Source organism: Apteryx rowi, unplaced genomic scaffold (genome assembly GCF_003343035.1).
Source record: "Apteryx rowi isolate R43461 unplaced genomic scaffold, aptRow1 scaffold_402, whole genome shotgun sequence".
Lineage (NCBI taxonomy): Eukaryota > Metazoa > Chordata > Aves > Apterygiformes > Apterygidae > Apteryx > Apteryx rowi.
In genome coordinates this window covers 351,600-374,874 of record NW_020450552.1, presented here as the reverse complement: position 1 = coordinate 374,874, position 23,275 = coordinate 351,600, and the positions used below count along the sequence as shown (strand labels likewise).

Below are 23,275 nucleotides of genomic sequence, written 5' to 3'. Positions count from 1 at the left end.
TTTTAAAAGGYATCTTCAAAATCTATATATATTGGCCCATTTGAAATGTGATTTTGCACTGAAGAATATACAAGAATTACAGACCCATGTAACATAAAATAGTGTAACACTAATGTAAGGCAACATAACAGTATGAACTAATTATTAAATACAGCATGAAGTCTCTTTATTTAGAACTTCTAAAAGTTATGTCTGTTTTAATTTCATTTTCCTTTTAGAATGAACATAATGAGTACAGCTAGGACAGTTTTTCAGTCTTCTTATCTTCACTGAGTGTCCTTAAGGACTGCTGTCCAGATGCTTTTCTGCAATGAAGCAGACACTGCTTCCATATCAGGGATGGGAAGCCTATCACACAGCAATTTATAACATGGTTCTTATGCATCTGTACCAGTATCAGCACAAATTAATACAGAGCTGCTCTACCTTCCAAAAAGTAGATGTTACCTCTCCAAAACTATCTGTGAATTGGCATCATCAGGTTTCTCTCTGTTCCACCTGTTTTCACCCTTTCTGTCACCTGTCTGTAATGGGGCAGTTTTACGGGGGACACTACTCCACTGTGCATCAGCTGAGGGTTCAGTTACCCTAAAGCATTGCTCAGGTGGATAGTTAGGGTGTTTTACGCACACTACCAAGTGAATGTAAGAAAACAGGAGGTCCCTATTTCTGTATTTAAATATAAGTTTTTTAGCATGATAACTTCTGAGGTTCAGTTGTAGCCCCTATAAAAATATTACTTTATTGTTYGGTTAAAAAGGGTATATATTTTCCCTAAATATTTACCACTCTATAGTACCATATATATCACAGCAATCATACACAAACCAAACACATAAATAAACAAATTACTGCATTAAACATTTTTTGCCAATTTCCTAATTTATTTTATTTTATTACAGTTTATGGATGAAATCCGTACACTGATGTCTAACCTGTAATGAAAGCCAACGTAAGTAATCTATTGTTCTACAGCTACATTTGGTTATGAATTGACTTTGCCTAGTCCAGCTGACCAATGATTAATCAGAAGCTAGGCTTTATATTTTTAGTAGAGTTTCTCATTCAGTCTCATTTTCCATTTAAGTTCTGGCAAACTGAAGTGAAGACAAGATAAATCTCTTCTTGATTTAGAAAATCACGTATACTTCACTATATACAGTACAGAAAGTAATTAGTTAAATACCCTTTTTCTAGACTGAAGGGACCTAAATACCATATGGACATTTACAAGTACTTGAGAATGGAGGCCAATTTTCAATTTCAGAATTATTACAATTAGGTTTTGCATTCAAATTTTGCCACTATTAAGTGCTACAGCCCCACCCCCATCCCAAATGTTAGTGACTAGCATTAACAGCATAAATAAATAAAAATAAATAGCTCTGATTCCCAACAATTTTTTGAAGAACTAACTTAGAAACACAGATGACTGGGGCAGTCTTMTTTTTGGTAGGATAATGCATTTTGTGATCTAGGTTACCTCTGAAAGTCAATTTAAAGCCTTCCTTAGAGGTAATGATGCTAAAGCAAAAATGCACAGACAGTGAAGGACAGCACAGCACAGCAGTTAGTCAGAAAGCTAAAGTCTCTTTGCATAAAGCATACCATGTCTGAGCACTAAATAAAAAATGTTAGCTATCGATCCTCTTGACTCATCCCCTTTCACCCTATTGTTTCTCCTACACTCATTGCACTGGTTTTCATCTTTCCTTTCCTTCTGTAAAAGAATATCATTTCCTTCTCTCCATTTCAGTTGTTTCTTCCTTTCACATTCGCTTTCTCCTGTTCACCCATGTTTCCTGTACCTTTTCTGAAATCTCCAAACTTAAAGTGTTATGGATCCAATCCTGGGGTGAAATACCAAGCCCTGCACACTTTCAGTGTGGTCAGAGAGAATTGTGCCACTCACAAGACTGTACTGAAGCAGTTTAGGAATAAAAATTAGGAATAAATATGCTATTTTGACTTTAACTTGAGCTGGACAGGTAGGAGCTGCTGCTGACTTGAAGCCATGTATATAAAAGTATGATCTGGCTCCAGGATTTAGTAGATCACATCTTTCTATCAGAATAGTGAAGAGAATAGCAAGGCAGAAGTAAACATACTTGGGATTTTGCATACTAGTTTGTTATGAAACTGAAGTATTTTAGGATATGCATTTTTCTATATAGGTAAGTCAAAGAGGGATGCATTAAATTTGAAGTGTTAATATTCCCTCTTTTCTGAACAAGAATATATTACAAAGTTATAAAATCACCAGAATCAAGTTTAGCAATGAAAATCTTTTTAGATAACTGTAGTATTGAAGATGGGATGAGATCACCATTCTGTAGAGACCTCTGCTCACACAGCAAAACATACAATGATTTTCACTAGTCTGGAACTGTATTCTTATCTCTGATGAAGTAGTTTTATGTTTAGCTCTTACAAGAAGTGCATGTCTACTTCTCTCCTGGAGTAGCCATTTTTAAACCATACAGTGAATATTTCAACAAATGAAATGATTCATGTCTTTAAATACTTATAACCAGCTTATGATGAGATATTTAGAAAGAGATAAAAGTATCTAAAGACCAGTGTATTGTAAAAAATGTAAATATTTTTGTCCTCTAACATTTCATAAACAACATTTATTACCTGTATCCTTCACACAAATTTTTAGACTCCTGCTCTTCTGATCATAACATCCATCTTTACAAGATTTCTTTTTTAAAGTGATATAATAGCTATTACTTCAAATGCTGTTTCACAGATAGTATCGACGCTTGGTGTTTCACTGACATGATAATAAAAAGTCAACTCAGTGTAACAGTTATCATTGCAAAGGATAGTGCCAAAACTTCAAGTTGCTACCTCTCAGTAATTGGGAACCCCTGCAGCCTTTGAAGTTAAAATGACCTATAACAGGCAACAAGAGTAGTCAATTTTCCGAGACTAATAGTGACTCACTTAAAAGAGTAAGCTCTACATCCACTATAAAAATGTATCCAAGAAAGAAACACCAAAATAGTTTTCCACCAAAATGTACACCCTAGCAAAAAAAAGTATGCTTTATTTTATTATTAAAGTGATCTTCCTACATTAGTTATTTGTATTGTCAGGTGCTGAAAGATATATTAATTCACTACAGAATTTGAAACATTTAAAGAAAGCATATTTTTGGCTAGCTAAGTTTAGTCATGGACATAAGGATACAATCATATATTAAGAAGAAAAAAAAGTTAAATAAAAGTTTAAATAAAAGCTTAAGACTTATGAAAAGATCCGTGTTAAAAAGAATTATGCTTAGGGGGATCCCCCAAGACAGTGTTTTCAATCTTTCTGCAGACCCTCTGGACTTCATGAAAAACTTATAAGGGGTCTGCAAAGTATAATAAAAAAAGCAAGCGTCTTGTCAGTAGGCTTCAAATTATCACCAGGAGGTGCACTCATCCACTGGAAATTTTTAGAAAGGTCATAAATCATGAGAGATTGCAAATCATAAGGGATTAAAACCTAAAAGTACAAATTTTTTCTGCTGTTTAGTACAACAAACATCAATTTCAACATGTGGCAACAAATCATCACATTCTAATGAGTGCTACCTGAAGAGGGGCAAAAGCATACAAGAATTCTTCCTTGATCATCAGATTTCAAATTAGGGGACATGTCCCCTCCTTTCCCTCGAAGGAGATGCAAAATTAATGTTGGGGGGGTGCATTATTATATGGCTCCCACAGCATCCCATTTCTTATCTGTCTGCACCTGCACTGCATAACCCCATAGGCAGAAAGCAGAAGGAAGAACTGTAGAAYGGAAGATAAGAGAAGATGGGAGGGTTCTGTGGGACCTTTTATATGTTTGTATATAATTGTTCCTCRAGTAAGCAGGAAAGCAGGGTTCCTATTTAGAGAAGGGAAATGTTCAGGTGTTGGGCAAGAAGCTGGGCTTCCAGAAGGTACAAGGGACGGATTACCTAGGGAAAGCATGGAGTGAGCTAGCCTCTGATAGAGTGCTGTAGCTACGCTCTGGGGTCAAGTGACTTTCAACTGAGCCCAACACATTTATCCAACTGTGACCTCTCTAACTCCCTCTGAAACCCTGTTCTGACCCCCATCCCAAATTCTTTATTCACACACTGATCCCCAGTTCTACCCACACAACCCAGCACTGCTTCTGCATCCTCACACCTTGTTTACACACATGTTAATGCCTCTCTCTGGTCACTCTCACATGATACCAGGAAATAACCTTTTCATGGTACAGAGGAAGACACTCTCTCCCTCTTCTATGTCTTTTCTGATACAAGGAAAAGATTCCCTCCTGACCTCGTATCCAGCTACTAGCTTAACCCTGAGTATGTGAATAAGAAAAATCAACCGTATGTACTACACATCTTGGAAAACTGAAAGAGATCTTCAGAATCATAGAAGTTAGCAAGAGATTTCTTAGCAAGATAATATAACAGCATGTACACAAAACCCTTCTTTTACTGTATATGTATCAAAACATACAAATAAGAAATATGGAACAAGAATGGTTAGAGCATACTCACTTGCCAAATTGACTTTAACTTCTTTTAAAATGCTATCAATAATTTTTTCTCCAATATTTTGTTTAAATTATATAAAATATACTAGAGTAATTTTAGATGCCCATGACAACTGACTTCTTCAGGACAAACACAAATTCATACCATTTGAATAAGGTCTACATCTGATATTCTTCAAAATTCAACAGTACCATAATTCCTAACATAAAGATGTGAAATATGTTGGAAAAAGCAAGATCTCTGCAAATTTCTTTTTGTTGTGCTTGTATGATACTCAGGACAATGGGGATTAACTCACATCAAGRGCAACTAAAAGCACTGATAATACAAATACCTTATAATACTAGAAAAAAATCAGTAGGAAAAAAAGGAGCAGGAGACCTGATACGAGGACAAAGAAGATTCTTTATAATGTAAAATTGCCATTCTGGGGGCTTACATAAATTAGAGAGGTTGGTCAAAGAGAACTGGGATTTTTTAAAGTAGCAAAGAGAGATTTCAGCAAGACGTTAATACTTGTAAGGAAAGCTTACGTATATTAGCAATGACAGAATAGAAAATTAAAATATCTATTTTTCTGGCAATGTGAAATCAGATATGCATTCACAGATTGTCTGAGGTTGGAAGAGACCTCTGGAGATCACCTAGTTTAAACACCCTGCTCATTTACAAAATAGATACATATTTTCAGCTAGTGGAGTTGAGAAGTTTTATTCTTTGTCTGATAGGAACCCAAGACTTGAAAAATTATACTCACAGCTCAGAAAACTAAATCTACTAGTCATGAGTATATATGAAAAGTAGGGATGGCAAAGACTACCAGTGATACTCGAGGGCCATGCCATGAAGCCGGACAGTTCTGTTACTAGACATTGGGAGAGTGGAGCAGGAGGGGAGAGAGAAGGGCTAACACCACTAGCCTGCTCTTCCTGGCTCCTTTCTGGGCACGCTCACTTGTTTCTGGTGGAGAGGCATGCAACCTTTCTAAAGCTGAAAAAGCAGGGAGCGCTCTTTACCTCTACATACGCTCCAGAAGAGCAACTCCCAGTTTTTCAGATCAACAGAACATTATCGGCCCTCAGCATTTTTCACAAACCACCACACGCACATCTGATCAAACTTTTAATTGAAAACACTATTTAAAACATCGTTAAATATGGTTTACCCAAACAGCTGTTCAGCTTACCACAGCCTTGTATACCACCAGGGGTTTGCGGACTACAGTTTGGAAATTAGACCACTCCAGCTGCTTCAAAGGTATAACGATGTCCACTACTCCGTCCCTACCCCTAGACCTTCTGGTTGCTGTGTAAAACATTTCTGCTACTTTATCTGATTTCCTCTGGGATTAACTCTGGTTCTGCTACTGCTTTTAGCTTTCCGAAGTAGCAGCAAGCTGGCATTCTCCATTGCCCACAGGTTTCTAAACAACACAAGTAAAACTGTTCAGACCATCCATAATGTCACTACTACCTGACAAAAGAACAAACAGAAGCAGAAAATAAAAAAAAAGTCTAGATTTAGAAAAACTAGCCAGTTTACGTTTGATTCATGTTTGAAAATTTATCTTCAAACATCAAGGGCTACAAACTTTTATCTGAAGAAAAGTTATGAGTCTGCAGAAAATATGAGGTTGAGGGTTGGATATTGGCCACAGCTGGCCCAAGACAAGTGGAGTTTTCAAGACCTGTAAACAGCTGGATATTTTGCACTTGAAAAGATACAGCCACAGAACTATTGCACATGAAACTGGTGATAAGCAGCCTTCTGACACTTTAAAGAGCATCTAAGCTAAACAAGACAGTGACCAAATGCCCCTTGTTCTTCTATTCCGAGAAGCAGGGAGCTATAGTCCCCCTACTAAACACTTCCACATATTCATGGCTTTAAAGTCCTTTCTTACATTACATATTCCTCAGTCAACATTTTTCCAAGCTGAAGAATCCTGATCTATTTTCTATCCTTGCACAAGAGCTATGCCACCCACACCTTTTAGTCATTTTTTTCTACATTGTTCTCATCAATGCTCAAAACTGACCAGCATGTCACTGCCACTTCTCTTTTTCATGTTCCATTTTGCCACTTTTTTCCATCATCAACTGCATTCAGAATGATTTCAGCAAATTAGCAGGAGCTGCTGAAATCCATGCAAACACCAGTAAGATGGCTGGAGAGCCCTGGCTTCTCACAGCAGCAAGACACCACCCTTCAGCTTAACAGCAGCATTCTGCTCCTGTGACAGGCAGGAGCTCTGGGATCAAAGTTTGTACCGTAGGCTCAGTAGGGGCTGTGAGACCTGGAGAAACATGGAGAAGAATCTCTTCTCCTCAACTTGCAGCCCCTGCTGCGGTTAGGAAGAACAGCTACAAGTTCCTGCCCTCCTGAGTGGCAGGACTGGTCAGAGCCTGCTGAGTTCACAGCTTATGGGTGACTGGCTGCTGTAATCCAGCAGCCACTGCCTCGCTCTGCTGGTAGATGCTGCTGAACAGCGGGTCAGTGATATCTAGCCTCTGTGACAGCCAGGGCTCCTGGCTCACCACAGTTCCTGCTGTGAGATCCTTCTGTGACTCTTTAGAGTCAGCATTAGGTCTGACTTGACTGATTGTTTTCCTTTCATCATCTCAAAGCTTTATCATTGCACTGTTTTCCCTCCTTTTCCTCCCATTTAGAAACATGTTGACCAGCAAAAGTCCTAGTACAAATCTTTGGGAGATGGCATCCTTAAAATTACCCATTGATTGCTATACTGTTGCTTATCCTGTAACCATTTATTGATCCATAAAAAAATCTTCTTTAGTAACCCAGTACTTCATTGTGTTAACAGTCTTTGGTGAGGGACCTTTTTTTAAAGTTTTTGCATCACCCTTACCCGTATATCTGTTGACTCCTTCAAATAACTAACAAAGCTCCAAGACAAAACTTCCCTGCACAAAAGCCAAGATGATGGCTATTATACCTATCCATGTTCCTATTAATTATATCCTTTATCACATTCACTATTATTTTGCCTGTCATGGAAGCCAGACTTATTAGCCCAAAATCATCCCTAGAGCCCTTTTAAAGATTGGTGTCACATTTGCTACTTTCCATTCCTCTGTTATCAAGGCTAATTTAAGTGATAGATTATACAACCCAATTCTTGGTTCAGCAATTTCATTTCTGAATTCCTCTAGGACTACTGAATGGACAATATGTTACCCTGCAATTTGTTCATGTTTATTCAATCATTTTATTCTAAAATGTCTTCTAGTGGCATTTCAGATTTGAGACATTCCTTATAACAGCTTTGGTGCGGGGATGTTCCTAACCTTCCTGGAATAAACCTTGCCAGTGCAAAGAATTCTTTTTTTTTTTTTCCCGATATGGCTTTGTCATCTTTAAATATTCTCTTTATCTCCTGATAACCCACTGGCCTCATAACCCTACTACCATATAATAGGTCTACATTTAACTTGCCAGAGTTGTGCACTTTTCTATTTTGCTGGTTTGGATTTCACTTTCTGAACAATGTCTATTTGTTTCTACTAAGTTCTACTGTTCAATCGCGCTGGACAATTCTCATTTAATTGGGTTAGAATGAAAAAAGCAAAGTCTCTGTGCTTCCCCAAAGTAGTTTACCTTGTTATCTGATCCTTTTAACTTTCATTTAAATTGCTTCTTCATATCCATGCAATTCCTCTATTTTAAAGTTAAACGATATTGGAATGGGGGTTTTATCTTTTTCTCTCCTACAAGCATGACAAAATTGAGTATGATATGAGATACCACTATTGAAAGGCTCTTCCACAGGTACTTCTTGAACAAAGTCCTGTGTATCAYTCTGGACTAAATCTATGGCTGTCTCTCATCTTGTGGATTCTCAAGCTAGTTTGCTCAAAAAGTAGTTCTTTATGGTACCTAAAAATACAGTCTGTGCATGATGGCCTAATGTTAAATTTATCCAGCCTATATATAGATAACTGAGAACTCTCCCTATGATCAAGCTTTCTGTTGTATAGCCTCTCTAGTCTCCCTCAGCATTTCACAGTTGTTGTCTCCATCCCATCAACTAGTCCAGAGCTCTTACTAGACTTCTCCTGTTCAGGTATAGAACCATTCGTAATTATGTTCTGTGGTATATGCTGATGAAGTTAACTTATTTGACTATGTTTTCTTTAACATGTATAGTGCCATTTGTTTGCATGGCCCATTCTGTCATCTCTACACCGATATTTCAGTGTCACTTTGTAAAAAAGGAAAGGGATAAATACAGACCCACTTCCAGAAAGAGGGTAACATACCTGGGGAATTCCTGATGCAATTCATGCTTACCACTCTTCTGAAGAGCCATTATCTCCAAGGCACCAGGAAAACAGAGCACTATGAGATAAAAATGTACCTAGATACCAAATCAGAACTAGTGTAGGTTCCTTCTCAACAGAGAACGAACCAAATGGCATTTGAAAAAGGGGTGACCAACAGGATTGCTGGAACAACTGCTCGTGGTCATTCAAGATTTCAGTACCAAGAGATGCTGTGTCAGGAAGGGAATGCACTAAGGAGCAGATGAACGCTAAGGAAGTATAAAAAGTCCTTTTTCCTTTTGTATGCACTGGAGAACTTTGAAATATTCATGTTCCTTCTATCATGAGGAAGGAGAGTCTGTTCTTACTACTGTGGAGAAGCTAAGGGAGGGATGCTTTCAGGGCAAAATGCCAGTAGCTACTGACTTGGGATTGACAGTTGAGAAGGTCTCTGGGGTTAGCATTTTATCTGCTGGCTGCAGCTCACCTCTTCTTTCCCTTTTGTGAGGCCTCTATTTGTAACACCTTCTTTCTGCATGAAATATGATGTGACATGAGGCACAGTAGAATCCAACAGATACACTACAGTATCCAATGGATATATATTATTATTATTTATTTGTATTACCACAAATCTTATGAGGCCTCACCCTGGACCAATTTCCATTTGTCTGGGCCATGAATAAACACACAACGAAACATCAAGGTGCTTGAATTCCACACATAGGAGACAAGAGAGAGATTATGACAGAGTACAAAGGCAATGACACAGTACTACTGTGATAAGCGTTGGCATTAATATACCTGCAATATAACTATTGTCTAGTTGGGTTGTTTTAACCTTCACAGTACATAAAACATTAAGAAGATATTAAAGGAAGATAGTGAGCAGTTCTGTTTATGAAGAAGTCAACCAATGCATGAGAGGCAGCTGAAGAGAAAGTATCCAGTGTCGTCTGAAAATTTAACGACTGAGTGATGGAAGCTGGCATCATATGTTGATCAAAATCAGTGTCAACCTCTTGATACTGAAGGAGAGATATCAGGTAGAAGTAGTCTTGATGGGCCTTGAAAACAAAGACAGATAGCTTATCTTTATTGTTTTAAATTGGAGGAGGGGGTTGAAACAGCCAAATGAGTAAGTTTGGAAATTGATATTTACAGTAGTACTTTGAATAGATAATGAGCATGGCAAGACTGCATTTGTCAAGGCAAAAGAAAAAGATTTTCTAATAAAGATACGATCCACAGAAAACCTGGATGAGAAGTATAATTGTCTGACAGAGAGGAAAGAGCATCCTTAGAAGGGTTGGAAAAAGATTTCCAAAATTCAAATTTAGCCTACATTTGATGACTTAAAACAAACGACAGCATGATGGCGTCATTTACAGAGGATGCAGAGAAGTTTTATGAGGACCTCAATCTAAATTTGAAAAAGTACCAACAAAGAACCAATAGCTGTAACCGGAAATGAAGAACTGAGGACACTATTGAAGAAAGTTTTCATGCATTACGTCTGCTTAGGAAAAGAGACTGGGAGAAGGTATATGAAGTGACACATAAAACATTGTTTTTCCTATAAATACTGTGCAACCAGAAAATTCTTTCATGTCACATTTAGTACTAACTTATTACTATCTATGCTACCATGTTTCGACTTTCAAGGATTGAAGAAAAACAATGTTCATGACATTTGTTATAATATGATGGGTGCCTCATCCGACATAAAAAAAAACCATGCTACAACCAGCTTGAAGACAGGACAGTGGTGATACAAGCTAAGCGCAATCAACAGCGGAGAAAAAGAATTTACAACTGAAACTTACAATGACTAACATGCTGAATGTTCAGGCACATTCTTTTGCTTCTTGTTCTTAGTGTACAGAACCAGAACTATCGTCTCCATTTGCCACTAAAGGAAACTTACTCTCTGTGTATCTGCAGTTTGGTATCTCCAGCTCCTGAAGTATTCCCAAGCCCACATAATGGTGCCCATGTAGCAAATGCCCACTCCCTAAATTCCACCAGCATCAACTACTTTTCTTGGTATCTGCTTTCTTGCTGTTTTTCTAGTTTCAGTTCTTTAAAGTAGAACTTGGCATCATGGCGAGGGTTAAACCAAAGAAACAAGCAGATCAGGTGCTCAATGATGGGAGTTAGGAGCAGCGAGCAGTGGAGAGCTGGTTACAGCAGGAGACAATTTTGAGTTCCTTTTCTTCCAAATAATATTTGTAGCAGCTTTACCTCAGGCAGAACAGAGCTGTGCCCCTTCATTCTCTCCCTCAAAGTACTGGGCAGGTGCTGTCTCAGAAAGAAGAAGCAGTCACATCTAGGTGATCTGCCTCACAATGGAGCTAATTGAACAAAATTGGAGGCACATGAAACATCCAAGGGGTTCCTCATACCCCACTCACTAGCGTGTTACCTTCATCCCTTTTCTCCTCTGTAACTAGATCTATTCTGGGGCACTTTTTTGACTTGGTTGGGAGGGACCTAGGTGTTTGCGGGTTGGTTTGGGTTTTTTTGCAATTACCTAATTTCCCTCTCCTGTTCTTTCTTTTACTTGATTTAGTGCAAGTAAGAATAAATATGGCTAATAGGATGAAAAGGTGAAAACAGTAAACCATTAAGTCTAAATATTTTAAACAGAAAATATACTGACCAAGATTTTTTTTGTAAAGAAATTTTAAAGAATTTGTAAAATGAAAAATCCAGTGTTCTCAAATCTTCATTTCATTTTATACTGAAAAATCTCAGAAAAAGCATTGTTAACTTTTTAAACTAGAGCTTTCAAAATTCCCGTTCTGTAAAGAAAAAGAAATTGTGTTTTGAGCCCTAATCACGATGATACATTTCAAAATCATTAAGTTCTGTATTTGAACAAGAAATTCTGKCTTCTGCTTAGCATTAATCGTAGTTTAGTACAGATAACACACTGTCCTCTGTTCTTAGTTGTAACTGTCACCTTGCAGATAATTCACAGCTAGTCACTGACTCTTTTTCAAAGCCCATATACTCCTCACTAACACAATACAATCTTAGAGAAAAATTTACTGAAAGTTTTAAACAAAAGAGATGTGTAACTTAAATCTATCATACATTCAATGTAATGAGAAATACCAGTAGCTAGGCATTTAGTTCTCCTTTCAGAAGATTTTTTGCCATCCATTTTCCTTTCTTAAAATAAGAATCTCCAGTCTGCTTTCGATCTGAGTTTTTGATTTCTTCTTTGGTCTTACTTTTTCTTCAGATTACTTTCATTTCATGCTGCTCTTGTGCCAAACAAAAAAAAAAAATCCTGTCGTCCTTAATCTTTACTCACTGATTATTCTCTGCATCCCTGCTCTGTGGGGAAGAACCTCTAATTCTCCTTACATACAACTGTTCCAGACCTTTACCCTCTCCTTAATAGTTATTCACAAATTCAACAGCATTTTCAGTTCTTCCATTTTTCAAATACTGAGACCCCGTTGAAAACATTCTTGTATCTGAATACCAGAAAGGAAATACAGAATCACAAAAAAGGGCATGGAGTTTATAATATCACTTTAGTTATGCAGGGAAAACACCTACACATAGTTTTTGCTCATTTGGATATAAAAATAGGAATCATAGCAATGACTGTACCCATAGCTACAGGAAAAGAACTTCCTCCTTAATCCAAGTGTGGATATTTATAGTTATTTTGGGTGAATCCACTGGCATATTATATGGGTAATCATTATCAATTAAGCACAAAGTACTTAGGTACAATAAAATATTTCCTATGAAGAAGATTACAGTTAATCAGCATGCATGATCAAATTCACTCAAAATGCCAGATCAGTTTAGTTTAATTAGCCAAGTTACATTGACACAAGTATAAGCGCACATTTATTAACATTTCAATATTCCACTCAGCAGAAGACAATTATGTTAGTAAATCTGTTTGCAATACCTACACAAATACTGGTAGTATAAACAGTTCTTATAGATCTATAAATTTTGAAAAGGTTATGGGTGGAAGCAAAGAGCAAGTCAGAGGCATGATGTTTTTGAAAACAAAGACAAACAATTTAATATTCCCTACCTAACAGCAGTACTGCTGGACTTCAGGTTCACACGGTAAATTACTCGAGAAAAATGAAATCCCTACTGGAGATATTGTATATATTTTCTAAAAAAAACTGAAGTCACATACAAGTCAAACCTCTCAATTCACCTTTTTTATCCTTAGCTGTACAGGAATATCAGAAAAGACTAACTATTGAAAAATTCAATCATTTCAGTGTACTTACAGCTGAATTTTCTCATCATGTGACCAACTATCCACAAAGCCTCAGTGCCATTAAGAAGTTTTGAGGAATATATTATTTGGTACTGCCAAGAAAACATAATTAAAAGAATGCATGTAAATGATATTAATTTTCTAATCAGAAATGTTTTAGGGTTATTTCATGTCTGAAATACATTTGGAGGAAAAGCAGGACTTACATTATCCCATAAGGCAGGTTCCAGCACAATCAATGATACAGTGACAGTATGCACAGTAAGGAGTCACAGTAGGGTCCTGATCTTGCAACTGAATTTTCACAAACAGAACCCTGCACTATTGCAGAATCTCCTTAATTTCAATAGGGCCCTACCCACACATGATCAGTTACAGAGCCCACCTATGTGGGAGCAGCAACAGTGAGAACAGGACCTGCTCCTCCACACACCTGCAAAAATATTGGGATAAAAGAAATTAAGTTAGTAATCTGCAGCAAAACCTTCTGATACCTTGTTTTATTGTAGCATTTAGCACATAATAAAGAAGTTCCGTACATTTTCAAACTGCATATTATTTATAGGAATTTCTAGTTCCTTTTTTACAAAAATGTTGGCTTAAAATTGCTTAGAAATTTTATGTTGTGACAGGACATTATGGGAGCTTTTACTGATATGTATTTAAATATTAATTTAGATGTATTTTTAATTATTTTCTTCCAGAAATTAATTATCCTAGTTTCTTTGGTCTGCTATGCAAGCAGCTGTTTAGTTTAAGGCTGCTTAAAAGCTGTCCAACAACACCCATTTCTGAGATAGCACAGGCATGTGAATTTAATGAGGTCTTCATGATGGTGAAAGGATCTGACCACATACAGCAGCATACATAGATCATAGATCTTTGACAATACATGATAAAAAGTAGTTCAGCATTAGTCACTTTTAGATTAAAATGTGTCAGCTTTTTTTAAACAAAAACCTTATGAAAATCAACTATCATTAACTATTTGCTAAATTTAAGCTCTTAATGATCATCATTTAAAATTCAGAAAGCACAAAATATAATACTAAGCTAGTATACATCAGTACTTCACTGTTCACACAAAACTTAACATTTAGGATTTGACCTTACTGTTCTTTTTAAAAACATATGTATGTTGATCTTTACATGGAAAATATCATCAGTTACAATGTTTTATGTATTATAAACCATTTAAAGACAGGATAGCCATGGGATCCATGAAATAATATTTAACTGGTGGCACTGTGCAAGAGGTACCGGTGATAAAGATTATAAAAACTGCCACTAGATCCTAGAATCCTGCAGAAGACATTTCTTCATTCTTTTAATATATATACCATTACAGAAATATCTATATTGTTCTAAAAAATTAAGACCAAAGGATTTAAGAATCTAGCAGAAGAGCCAAAGGTCCCATACAGATGGAACATTTTTGTTTGTTTGAATTGCCAGTTGTTCCCTTACTGGCTTTAATTTTGTGAAACATGAAAACAAACATGAAAATAAGCATAATTTTGAGAATAGTATCAGTTTTCTGCTCCTTGCCAGGTTGATAGTTTTCAACTGTGCAGGAGGATAAATAATTTGAAATGCACATTTCAGACATTATGACAAATTTCACAGCAGTTGTCTTAATAGTTATTACAGTGGGGTTTTTTTGATTTACATTTTATATGCATGAGTCTTAGTTTTCTGTTCTAAGAAATTCAGCTATTTCTGAAGAACAGTGCTGTCGAATCTGAACTTTGTTTAAAAAGTCTTATGTGAGATCTTGAGCCCCTGTCTAAGGTTACACAGAAAATTCAAAAACATTAAACAAACACCTGCCAATTTAGTGCTGCCTACCTGAGCCTGCAAAGTGAATGAACCAGTCCTTCTGACAAGTGTAATCTGCCCATTTCTCACTGCCTGAGAAGAATGAACAGATCAAACCCTTCAGAACAATCAGTTTTCCTGGAGTCCAGGATTATGCAGCTACAAATTTAGCATTTTCCCAAGATGCAATGGAATGTGGTAACTTTATGCAGCCAGACCCTAATATTGTTTTCTGTCTCTTTGACAGACAGGCTCCACACCTTTCTTCACAAAGGAAGTTAATGGGAATACAATGCATGCTTCCTGCACAGTTCCAAGAGTGTAGGTTGTAGGATGGGTCAGAGACCTAAAGCTGCAGTCCAAATTACAGCTAGTTTCTGGGGAGAGCTGAAAACACAGTTTTACAAATTTGACAGTCTAACAAATAGCTCAGCTGCTGACATCCAAACAATCAAAGAAATGAAACACTAAAGCTGCCTGCAACAGTTCCCTTCTCTGATGTGGACAGGAAAAAGGTGCATCTAATTCAGGTATGGAGACGACCATAAAACTGAAGGATTAGCAAGTGGTTTGGGAGACTAGGAGACCCTACCAAAAACAAGCTGTTTCATGGCTCCTAGTAGGACTTAAAAAAAAAAAAAAAAAACTATCAACCTGTTGTATGTGCCTCAAACACACTTCTGCAGTAATCCAAAGCAGACGCTACCCCAGTTGCTTTCCCTTTCCCTTCCAAACAGATTTCCCTAAATTCCTGCACAATACCCCAACTTCTGACTATTAGGGGGATCAAAAGGCAGCTCAATGTGGCTAGATCTGAACTACTTGTGCCCTGACTGGCAGGCCAATGAAACATGCTGACTGGCAAGTCAACAGGTTGAACAGAATAGAAAATTTCTGAGTCTGTGCTGCAGCTTTTTCTACCCTGCGGGCACTAATCTGAGTCCCCTTCCCATGCCCAGCTGCTAAATTTCACTCAAACTGTAGAAACGTGTCTTTGTGACCTCTGTCCCTCAATGCAGCTGAAATTAACCAGTGGATTCAAAAGTTATTAGGAGGCTGACAGCACAATCCTGTATATCTCATTTTGTTCAGAAATTGGGCATGATCACTGTGAAAATAACTAATGATTTTTATGTCACTTACTGTTTTCATTCAGGAGTCACATCACAAACTCAGCTATAAGAGAATATAGATTTTTACGTGGTGATAGCACAAATTAATCCAGAGAACGTAGGGTCTGTTTCAATAAAGCTGGCTTTGTTATGCCGCTGTGCACAGGACCCTGAATATGTGCCACTTCATAACAGTGAAAATTTAAGAGAAATACAATTTGATACATACAAAAATGTACTTTTTTCATCTTACCAAGGCTGCAGTTGACTGCCCTTCATGCAGATCCCTGCTTCTCTTCCAATTCCATGCTGTATCTCCCAAGCCTTAAGAAAAGTTCAGTGATATGTATTTCAGGAAAAGAACAGTGATACCAAGCTTAATGAATCTATTCAGTATACTTTGACTTTTTTTTTTTTAATAAGAATAATGTTTATTAAAGAATTACCTTAAAATCCTGATCCTAGTGCCTGGATCCTGATATCCTAATTTAGGGAATAATTTTTAATATTATGCATATTTCCCTTTCTCATAAATTACACCTGCAGTGCTAGTCTTCCCTTTTCCATTGCTCTAACAATAAATTTTGATTTGTGTCTCTCGCAAAAGAGGCATAGTTGAAATCAAAGGGTTTTATTTGCTGCTGGATTCCAGCAACTGATGAAAGAAGGAAAAATACCTGGAAAGGTGTAATGACCTCTCCAAAACTCCCATAAAAAGAAGAGAGACAAAGAATAGTCAGTGTGGAAAAGTTAATAGAATACTGGACATTAGAGGAAAGGTTAGCAGGAAACAATGTGCGTGAGAAGAGTCAGGGAAGTGAAAGTGATTTAACAGAAAAGGATATGGAATAACAGAAACAAAATTATCTTCTTAGCAGAGCACTGAGAATGGGATTTTCAGAATGGTTCAACACTGGCCTATCTCTTCTTCTATTGAAGTAAAAAAATTATATCAATTCCAAATATGTTTAAAGAAAACCTTTTAAGCCTGTGCTTAACTTTAAGCATATACAGATTTTAAACTCAGCTCAGCAAAACAGCTAAAAAAGTGCTGCAATTAAAAACAAATTTAAGTCATCTTGTAATCATTCAGTATGTCTGTACTACCAAGTATGCATTCAAATCCAAGCCCCGACTCCCTACTCTGTTTATATGCTGACTCACACTTTGGCTCTGGTCTGAATCCAGCCTATTGGTTATCAGCAAGGCAAACTCAAGCACAAGATGCAAGGGACTAAGTTGGATTCAGTCTTCTTTCACAGGCCATACTCATGCAAGTATTGTGATTTACATACAAGCTTAACTGTTTACTGAAGCAGAATGTAAATAATTAAGTGCGTAACGTTAACTTAATTGAAGAATCAGGTCTCAAAAAACAAAACTAAAGAAAAAGCAGCTGAGAAAGAAGAAAGAAGCAGACTGTTGACTCTGCATTAGAAATAAATGACCTCTGGGTTATATCTCAAAGCACTCTGCCTGAAATCTAGTGCTTCTTTTTGGCTTAAGTTTTAAATCTTATTTTTAATACACTAAATGGTAAATAACTCTGGCAAAGGTTAAATTAGTTCAGTGGTTGATAACAGTACTAAAGGAATTCTTAACACAGGATGTAGCCGAGTTATTAGTATAATGGACTCACCATCTTTTCTGCATGTTTAAACACACTTGTACCTCCAAACCCAATTTGGTAAATAGCTGGGAGAGGGTTAATCTCCAGTGTTCCAATCTCTATGGTAACAACCATAGAGATAGGAGGAAATGTGGAAATCATAAGCTGCTAGTAAGGTTCTTTCCCTTTTATTCCTTACTCTACAATACAGTTACTAAAGGAAAAGAAAAGTTGAGCCACTCAGATTGCTAAGTGAACCAAAAAAGGTCTGGGACATCCCTCAGGGTCCTGTGAGCTTCTGGTCATTGTGATCCATCTCCTGAACTATGGATCATTCTATGCGCCATTACTTTAAGTTGTTACCTATCTAAATGACCAGGAAGCTGATATCAGCACTCAACCACTATATTCTTTATACGTACATAAGTACGTACATACGTGTGTGTGTGCAGATATTCCATCCTTTACATTCATGAAAAAAACCATAAAAATCAAACTCCCTGTTTTTAAGATGTATGCTTAAAAAAAATCCATACACTTAAGAATCAATACTTAATGATGGTGGGGAGGTAGAATAAAAGATTCAAGAACTGCTTAAGATAGTATGTTAGAAACAGAATTAGTTTTTCTATAGATTCATTCACCTTTTCATAAAACAGGTAAATGAGATAATGTTTTGTTCTTCTCAGGAGTATTATGAGCATTACTAAAACTTTATAAATGTTTTGAAGCTCACATTTCAAATATTTCCAGAAATTGGGAAGCTAAAGAAGCAAATGAACAGCTTACATCAAGCTGTCTTAAAAGAAATAAATTGAACAGCAAAAAATCCCCAAACAAATTAATGATAGCTACAACATTTACAGATCCCTCACTCCTGCATTAATTTCATTTAAATGCAGACATACATACCTGCAAAGTTTAAGCATCAATCTTTCAAACAGTTCCACATATCTGAGCTTTACTCCTCTGAGCAGTGCTATCACTGAAACTATTCATGTGAAGAGTTAAGCACATGCATAGGACTAAGGCTAAATTAAGTAATAGAGAAATTAGCTAATGAATTCAGTGCATCACTAACAATTATTTTTGAAAAGTCAAGGACAACTAGGAAGATAACAAAGCTTGAGAAATTAACAACTGAAATACTGGGGGGAGGGATAGAAATGAGGTTATGGCCCCAGCAATTACCCTATGAAAATCTAATTTTGATACCTATTAAATAGCAGAATCAATACTAGGTGTAAAAAATAATAGCACATCCCCTCAATAACTTAATAATCATGGCAACTACACTATTTTCTCACCATTTGATGAATCCTCTTCAGTTCAAGGCTGAAGTTCATGGGCACTGTGGAGAAGATCACTTGGCAACTGCTCTGCTGTAATTAATCCATGAATAAAGAATGGGCTTCAGTTTTCACAGATGCCGAGCCAGCACTTTTCACAACCATTAAATCCCCCAAAATATTAAAACATTTAGAAGTTACAGTTAGGCCATTTTAGCAAAACTTTACCAGGAAATTTAAGTTTAACAATAATTGAATCTTTCTTAAATCCCCAGAAAAGAGTGATAGGTTCATTATTATAAGGCAGGCCTAGAGCTACGTTAGAGTCACAATATTGTAAGATCTGAATGTAAATATAGTAAATCCAACCTTTTTGGCTATTACATTAGTCTTTATTCTAAAATGCTTATTATAAAGGCTGAAAAAATTAAACTGAAAGTTGGCTTTTGAAAAATCAAGAGGTAGGTAACAGTAAAAATTTGCTACAGTTTTTTCATCTAGAAGTTTATAGGAAATTTAATAAAGCAGATGTAAGTCCCATTCCAACACATATTTCTCGCGGTCCTTACTGCCAAGAGAAGCATCCTTAAATCAGGTCTATACTGGCAAATTCAGAACTCTGTTTTCACTGCTATTGCAGTCTTAACCACTGTACAATAGTAAATCCTGTACAGTTCTTTCTAGATTACAACCACTATCATTGCTACCAAACTGAAATTGCCATGATAATTGCAATCCTGTATTTGTTAGGGTAAATCAGAGCCTGAATGGCTACAGAATAAAGTAGAAAACTTACAAGTGAAACAGGACATTCAACTGCAGTTACAAGATTTATTAAACTGAAATTTTAAACTTCACTTGATATCAAACTTTTAGAAGGCGCCTGATTGGAGGCTTAGATGATTCTATAATGAGGCTGACGATCTAGTACAGAAGTCAGGATGAGCATCAAGAGCAAGGTAAGGCTCAAATTAGGAAAAAAAGAGTACTAAAAAATATGGAATTCCCAGTGGCAGTATGCACGTATCATGCCATACCAACACAGAATACCAAAATGATATGTAGACTGTGCAAATATTGAAAAGATTATTATAATTGCTACATACTGGCTGTATCTTGGTGCTCTCCAGTTGGCCTGAACTGACTAGGGACTGGACCAGGTGAAGGTAACGGAATAATAGGCAAATACCCAGGCAAACCAAAGAATCTGACTAAAAAGATACACAGTAATGACAAAATGCCAGTTTTCATTACAAGAAATTTCTCTAATCCTCGTGGTTGTAAAACAAGCCTTAAAAAGCATATAGCTAGGTAATCTGTAAAGTAATGTGTGCCTGAGTCAGAAGACAGCCTCCAACTTTCTAACCATCCCTGATTAGCTATCAGTTTCTGCATCACTTTGGCAGATAAGAATCTTGCTTTGTTTCGGCAGCCTCTCAACTGGACCCAGGCAATTCAGTATACCCGAGTATGAAGTCTGCTGCACGTAGTAAACTCCAAGTACAGGAAGCTGAGGGGTGTCATCTCAGCAATGTAGGTTATTGTAAGTCCCTCTCTTCCGCTCTATACTGATTTTCTTTACAATTGTCAGTTACAAATTCAGGGTCTCAGGATGCTAGAGGGCCTAAATCCACAGTCCCTGAAGAAACGCCTAGGTCTCTAGATCACATCCTGTGGTCAACAGTTTCCCCCTTCTGACGCAAGAGAACCTGTACAACAAGGGGAAAAAAGTTATCTTTTTTACACACAGAACTTTCTCAGGGGCTGGTTCAAGTCTATGGAATGAATTTGCCTAGGAGCCAAGGGCCATCAGAAACCTAATCACATTTTGCTTGAAAAACAAAACACATTTCTTTGACCTTGCCTCACTAACATAAATACATAACACGTATATGGAAAAAAAGACAGATAAAATAAACTGAAAATTCATCTGCGCATGTTCCTTCCTCTGGCAGCAAGAGAAGAGAACAGAAAACATGACAAATGTTTGTCAAGTCACTTATTACAATATTAGATGATTTGCTGACAATGTAATGACACTCTCCGAGGAGAAGAATCTGTGACAGAAGACATGTACTAATAGAAGGTGCTCAGGTAGTGCTGTAATGAGCACTGAATGAGGAAAGGAATCCATTATAGAAAATGCAACTTAATCTCACATTTACTACCATAGCGGATAAGACTTCCACCATTCTGATGAGCCCGGGTTATTTGGAATGGAAATTTGATCTAAAGAATTGACATCACTTTTGGTGAAGCTCAGAATCCCTCTCCTCTCCGTTCCGTCCTCCGCTGTGTTCCCGCTGTGACTTTTTGGCTTCACTAGTCACTGAGGAAACAAGCTGATGATCTTCACCCAGATGCTACAGCCAGAGAATGCAATACCCACCTCATATTGCATGGATTTTTATAATATAGCAATTGCCTAACTTTCTTACTTGTTCTGCTAGTTAAATATTTAACCATCCTGATCTTTAAATTAATATAATTGTACATTATAGAAATTAAGTCCCAGTGATATGAATGGAAGAATCTGGCAAATCAAGACTATTGCATTAGGTTCTGTTTTGTGCAGTTATAAGTAATATACTGAGACAAAAAATGATTGTGTAATACAACTATTAGCTTAAGTCTGAAATAGAAGAACATAACAATGAATAGGACTAGTCAGTGTGCTCATACATAATGATACATATTTCAGCCTATAAAGAATTGAGGCCTATGTGCATTAGGTATGGAATCTGAATCTGAGAGCAACTAATGGCTATTAGGGGATGCAAAAATAGCACTTTCATTAAAAATCTTAATGAAACCATAGAAATTATGTTTCAGAGGACAACAGTGTGAGTCAGATAACAGAATATCAAGTCCAGACTGACATTCTATCTTCTGTATCTTATTTCTATATTATGGTCAGATTAAATGGTTATTCAGATGAAAAATAATGACTAGAATTATTTTAGGGCAAAACTATACATAATCTAAATATAGAGAAGTGGTAGGGTAACATTATAAATTTATATTTTCCTTTATTGCTTTCATTGATATTTCTACTGCAAAGTCCTGTTTTCACATGCACACAACCTTCAGAAAAAAATTTAGAAGATATTTACTATCATTCTTCTCAGTTCAAATGCACACTTTTTGAAATTTTCACTCATACTAATTTTAATAAAGTAAGAGTGAAAATGTAAATATACTGCAAATCATTTATAATTTCTCCTTTTTAGCATAAAATTCTTATGTACTTAAGGTTTTCTGCTGGCTAATTTTCACAGAGAACTCGTTTTAAAAAAATAAAAATTAGTTTCTTGAACAACATCTCAAACCTGAGGAAAATATAACAACATAAATACATAATATTAGCTGTGTGATTACTTACATGTTGTTTCGCCTTGCTGTTTCACTAAAGAGTTCCAGAACCGCATTTTTTCTGACTAGTTCAGTTTTCGTAGCCATGATGGTCTAAGCTTTCTGAGCCCAAAAGCTTGTTGCTGTTTTCTCCAACTGTGTCAGTTGGTAAAAAAAAAAAAAAAGAGAGAGAGAGAGAGAGAGAGAGAGAGAGAGAGAGAGAGAGAGAGATTACCTCTCCCTACAGAGCTTGTTTTGCTTATATTTTTGACTAAGCAGCCGTAGAAGTGAGCAGTGGAATCATTAGCAACATTAGGCCCTGAGCCTGCAAACATTTGACTGTAAGTAGTCCAGCTGAATTTAACAGGACTAGCTCAAATATGTGAGGGGAAGATTTTCAAAGTCAATGGGAAGAGAACTCCTAGAATCTCATTATGTACTTTTGAAAATCTTCTCCAAGTCATGGCAACAGCAGTTTGCAAGTCTGCGGCCTCTGCTATTTACTGCTTTTCTTTCTTTTTTTTTTTTTTTAGAGCATATTAGATAAAAATTCCAGTTAAAAATTTTGAGGAGCTGTTTGCACTGATGCCTTAGGTCTCTCCACAAAACCAGGGGTCCGCACAGGCTGAGGAGAGCTCAAAGGAARGAATCCTTCAACAGTCAAAAGTCAAGTGCAGACTAGTGGTTTGAGCTGCACTGTAATCTGCCTTTCCTCCGTGGCTTTGAGCAACTCACAACCTCCATCTCGATTTCCCCATCTGTGAAATGGGGATAGAAACACTAACCAAACTATCAGGTACCTTATGATAAGTCAAAACTCGGAGTGGGGGAGAAGGGGGGGGGCATGAAAATGAAAGTTCACGGCCGCTTCTAAGTATTGTGAAAAGGCAAAGCGAATCCTTCCAAAGCTGAACCTCGCTCCGTCAAGTTACTCAGGGAGGTATTTTTTTTCAAATGACCAGTGTAAGGCACTCTGGGCCCAATCTGCCCCGAGATGCGCCTACACAGCCGC

At 36.9% G+C, this 23,275-nt stretch overlaps 2 long non-coding RNA genes across 5 annotated transcripts in view; one reads left to right on the top strand and one right to left on the bottom strand.

Annotated features, from left to right (window-relative positions):
* LOC112970711 overlaps nt 1-23,275 on the top strand; it is a 65,470-nt gene that overhangs the window by 27,384 nt on the left and 14,811 nt on the right. The window contains exons 2-4 of one of the 3 annotated variants that reach the window (XR_003255128.1): nt 903-952; nt 15,154-15,432; nt 22,797-23,059. This is a non-coding gene — a long non-coding RNA (uncharacterized LOC112970711). Of the gene's footprint in view, nt 1-902; nt 953-15,149; nt 15,433-22,796; nt 23,060-23,275 lie in introns of all 3 variants that reach the window. The other 2 variants (XR_003255127.1, XR_003255126.1) reach the window with 2 other exon arrangements.
* Nucleotides 13,087-22,400, bottom strand: LOC112970712. Of its 2 annotated transcripts, none has more exons than XR_003255130.1 (3): nt 16,268-22,394; nt 14,933-14,995; nt 13,087-13,517 (listed from the first exon to the last, which is right to left on the bottom strand). It is a non-coding gene; the product is annotated as an uncharacterized LOC112970712 (long non-coding RNA). The 2 variants fall into 2 exon arrangements; XR_003255129.1 differs by having other exon boundaries at nt 13,097-13,176; nt 13,291-14,995; nt 16,268-22,400.